The sequence below is a fragment of the Triticum aestivum genome, chromosome 1D (genome assembly GCF_018294505.1).
Source record: "Triticum aestivum cultivar Chinese Spring chromosome 1D, IWGSC CS RefSeq v2.1, whole genome shotgun sequence".
Taxonomy (NCBI): domain Eukaryota; kingdom Viridiplantae; phylum Streptophyta; class Magnoliopsida; order Poales; family Poaceae; genus Triticum; species Triticum aestivum.
In genome coordinates this window covers 332301242-332306579 of record NC_057796.1, presented here as the reverse complement: position 1 = coordinate 332306579, position 5338 = coordinate 332301242, and positions in this window count along the sequence as shown.

Here is a 5338-nt window from a genome sequence, read left to right as displayed (position 1 = left end):
TCAGTCTAGTTGACACAGACGTGATGCCTATATGCATCATCATTGCGTTGGATATCGTCATAACTTTGTGCTTTTCTATCAATTGCTCGACAGTAATTTGTTCACCCACCGTATTATTTGCTTTCAAGAGAGAAGCCTCTAGTGAAACATATGCCCCCGGGTTCTATTTTCCATCATATTAGTTTCTGATCTACTATTTTGCAATCTTTTATTTTCAGATCTATGAACCAAAAAACCCAAAAATATTTTATCTTTTATTTATTTTTATCTATCTCTATCATATCTCACTTTTGAAAGTGACCATGAAGGGATTGACAACCCCTTTATCACGCTGGGTGCAAGTGTTTGATTGTTTGTGCATGTGCATCTATTGGGGACTTGCGCGTTTCTCCTACTGGAATTATACCTTAGTTCTTAACTGAGGGAAATACTTATCTCTATTGTGCTACATCACCCTTTCCTCTTCAAGGGAAAAACCAACGCAAGATCAAGAAGTAGCAGGAAAAATTTCTGGCGCCGTTGCCGAGGAGATCTACGTCAAGCCTACCAAGTACCCATCATAAACTCTCATCTCTTGCATTACATTATTTTCCATTTGCCTCTCGTTTTCCTCCCCCCACTTCTGAAATGATTTTCACAAAATATTTTCCTTTTTATTCGCCCTTATTCCGTTCGTCTTTTCGCTTGCTTTTTTGTTGCTCGTCTGCTAGATTGCTTGCCACGTCTTAACTTATTTTTTTCTCGCTATGACAAGCGCTTTTACCCCTCCTTTGTCTTCTGACTTTGAAGTTCTTTGCTTCAAACAGAAACAAGGAGAAAATTTAAAGGATTCTTGGTATAGGATGATGGAGTCTCATCGCAACTGTACTATAAAGGGGATATTAAGATTTTACTTCGTAATTTTTATGTTGGACTAACCATGTCAGATAGGCAACTTTTGGATTTCGCTGCTAAAGGAAATTTTATTGAGATTGATGCCAACATTGCTTATGAGATAATAGAAGGAGTGGTAGGAATATTACCCCCACAAAAGGGATTCTATCATACCAAGAGGGAACACAAGTTTTTGAGAAGTTGTGTTAAGTACAAATTTTTTTGCAAAAATATCTTGAACCTCTCAAAAATATTAGTGGAAATCTCCACCGCATGAATATGTTGATCACTCTTTGCAATAAGCGGTTGGAAGCTCTAGATATAAAGATTTCTGAAGATGATGAGAAACTCAAAGAACCTCCCGGATTTGAGCATAACTCCATTAAAAAGATAAATACCAAAGATGACAATATCTAGATCTACGTTTTTATGCCTAGGTAAGGGCATTAAACAATAGCGCTTGTTGGGAGGCAACCCAATTTTATTTCTGTTCTTGTCTTTTTTTGGTTCTGTTTTTCAATAAATAATTCATCTAGCCTCTGGTTAGATGTTTTTTCATGTTTTAATTAGTGTTTGGGCCAAGTAAGACCTTTGGGATGGCTTACAGTGATAGTTGATTTGATCTTGCTGAAAAACAGAAACTTTCGCGCCCAGTAAAATAATTTTCAAAAATCACAAAAGCGTGATTTTGATCTGAATGTCTTACACAAGATTGATATACAAATTTCCCAGGTTGTCCTAATTTTTCAGAATTTTTGGAGTTAAAGAAGTATTCGAAGTTTACAGATTGCTACAGACTGTTATGTTTTTGACAAATTCTGTTTTCTATGTGTTGTTTGCTTATTTTGATGAATCTATGGGTAGTATCGGGGGGTATGAACCATGGAAAAAGTTGGAATACATTAGATATTACACCAATATAAATAAATAATGAGTTCATAGCAGTACCAAAAAGTGGTGATTTATTTTCTTATACTAACGGATCTCATGAGTTTTCTATTGAGTTTTGTGTTGTGAAATTTTCAAGTTAATTTTGGGTAAATACTTGATGGACTATGGAATAAGGAGTGGCAAGAGCCTAAGATAGGGGATGCCCAAGGCACCCCAAGGTAATATTCAAGGACAACCAAGAGCCTAAGCTTGGGGATGCGCCGGATGGCATCCCCTCTTTCGTCTTCGTCTATCGGTAAATTTACTTGAGGCTATATTTTTATTCACCACATGATATGTGTCTTGCTTGGAGTGTCTTTTATGATATGAGTCTTTGCTTTTTAGTTTGCCACAATCATCCTTGTTGTACACACCTTTTGAGAGGGACATGCATGAATCGTGATTTATTAGAATACTCTATGTGCTTCACTTATATCTTTTGAGCTAGGCATTTTTGCTCTAGTGCTTCACTTATATCTTTTTAGAGCACAACAGTGGCTTTATTTTATAGAAATTGTTGAACTCTCATGCTTCACTTATATTATTTTGAGAGTCTCTCTAAACAGCATGGTAATTTGCTTTGGTTATGAATTTAGTCCTAATATGATGGGCATCCAAGAGGGATATAATAAAAACTTTCGTATAAAGTGCATTGAATACTATGTGAAGTTTGATTCCTTATGATTGTTTTGAGATATAAAGATGGTGATACTAGAGTCATGCTAGTGAGTAATTGTGGAGGGTAGAAATACTTGTGTTAAAGTTTGTGATTCCCGTAGCCGTTATGTGACGAAGTTGGAGCATAATTTATTTATTGATTGTCTTCCTTATGAGTGGCGGTCAGGCACGAGCAATGGTCTTTTCCTACCAATCTATCCCCCTAGGAGCATGCGCGTAGTACTTTGTTTCAATGACTAATAGATTTTTGCAATAATTATGTGAGTTCTTTATGACTAATGTTGAGTCCATGGATTATACGCACTCTCACACTTCCACCATTGCTAGCCTCTCTAGTACCGCGCAACTTTCGCTGGTACCGTACACCCACCTTATACCTTCCTCAAAACAGCCACCATACCTACCTATTAAGGCATTTCCATAGCCTTTCCGAGATATATTGCCATGCAACTTCCGCTGTTTCGTTTTATTATGACAGGCTCCATCATTGTCATATATCTTTGCATGATCGTAAGATAGCTAGCATGATGTTTACATGGCTTGTCCGTTTTTGATGTCATTTGCTATGCTAGATCATTGCACATCCTGGTACACCGCCAAAGGCATTTATATAGAGTCATATTTTGTTCTAAGGATCAAGTTGTAATTCTTGAGTTGTAAGTAAATAAAAGTGTGATGATCATCGTTATTAGAGCATTGTCCCACGTGAGGAAAATGATGATGGAAGATATGATTCCCTCACAAGTTGGGATGAGTCTCCGGACTTTACAAAAAAATAAAAGGGGCCAAAAGAAGACCACCAAAAATAAGAGAAAAAAAAGAGAAAAGAAAAAATGAGAGAAAAGAGAGAAGGGGCAATGTTACTATCCTTTTTCCACACTTGTGCTTCAAAGTAGCACCACGATCTTCATGATAGAGTCTCCTATGTTGTCACTTTCATATACTAGTGGGAATTTTTCATTATGGAACTTGGCTTGTATATCCCAATGATGGGCTTCCTCAAATTGCCCCAGGTCTTCGTGAGCAAGCGAGTTGGATGCACACCACTTAGTTTCTTTTAGAGCTTTCATAAACTTATAGCTCTAGTGCATCCGTTGGATGGCAATCCCTACTCACTCACATTGATATCTATTGATGGGCATCTCCATAGCCCGTTGATACGCCTAGTTGATGTGAAACAATATCCTTCTTTTTGTCTTCTCCACAACCACCATATTCTATTCCATCTATAGTGCTATATCCATGGCTCACGCTCATGTATTGCGTGAAAGTTGAAAAGGTTTGAGAACATCAAAAGTATGAAACAATTGATTGGCTTGTCATCAGGGATGTGCATGATTTGAATACTTTGTGTGATGAAGATGGAGCATAGCCAGACTATATGATTTTATAGGGATAACTTTCTTTGGCCATGTTATTTTGAGAAGATATAATTGCTTTATTGGCATGCTTGAAGTATTATTGTTTTTATGTCAATATTAACTTTTGTTTTGAATCTTATGGATCTAAACATTCATGCCACAATGAAGAAAATTATGTGGATAAATATGTTAGGTAGCATTCTTGATCAAAAAATTTGTTTTTATCATTTACCTACTCGAGGACGAGCAGGAATTAAGCTTGGGCATGCTTGATACGTCCCCAACGTATCTATAATTTTTGATTGTTTCATGCTATTATGTTATCTGTTTTGGATGTTTTATATGCGTTATTATGCTATTTTATATTATTTTTGGGACTAACTTATTAGCCTAGTTCTGTTTTTTCCTTGTTTTTGAGTTTCGCAGAAAATGAATACCAAATGGAGTCCAAACGGAATAAACTTTACAATGAGTTTCCTTGGACCAGAAAACACCCAGAGGACTTGGAGTCCAAGCCGGAAGAGCCACGAGGCGGAGGCAAGGGTGGAGGGCGCGCCCCTACCTTGTGGGCCCCTCGGGGATCCCCTGACCTACCTCTTCGTCCTATAAATACACATATATTCCAAAACCCTCAGGAGGATCCACAAAAATACTTTTCCGTCGCCGCAACCTTCTGTTCCTGTGAGATCCCATCTTAGGGCCTTTTCCAGCGTCCTGCCGGAGGGGGACTCGATCACGGAGGGCATCTACATCAACCCTATTGCCCTTCCGATAAAGCGTGAGTAGTTTACCACAGACCTACGGGTCCATAGATAGTATCTAGATGGCTTCTTCTCTCTCTCTCTCTCTCTCTCTCTCTTTGATTCTCAATACCATGTTCTCCTCGATGTTCTTGGAGATCTATCTGATGTAATCTTGTTTTGCGGTGTGTTTGTCAAGATCCGATGAATTGTTGATTTATGATCAGCTTATCCATGAATATTATTTGAATCTTCTCTGAATTCTTCTATGCATGATTTGATATCTTTGTATTTCTCTTCGAACTATCGGTTTGGTTTGTCCAACTAGATTGGTTTTTCTTGCAATGGGAGAGGTGCTTAGCTTTGGGTTCAATCTTGCATGATTTCACCCAGTGACAAAGTAGGGGTAGCGAGACACGTATTGCATTGTTGACATTGAGGATAAAAAGATGGGGTTTTCATCATATTGCTTGAGTTTATTCCTCTACATCATGTCATCTTACTTAAGGCGTTACTCCGTTATTTATGAACTTAATAATCTAGATGCATGCTAGATAGCGGTCGATGTGTGGAGTAATAGTAGTAGATGCAGGCAGGAGTTTGTCTACTTGACACAGACGTGATGCCTATATGCATAATAATTGCCTTGGATATCGTTATAAGTTTGCGCTTTTCTATCAATTGCTCGACGGTAATTTGTTCACCCACCGTATTATTTGCTTTCAAGAGAGAAGCCTCTAGTAAAACCTATGCCCC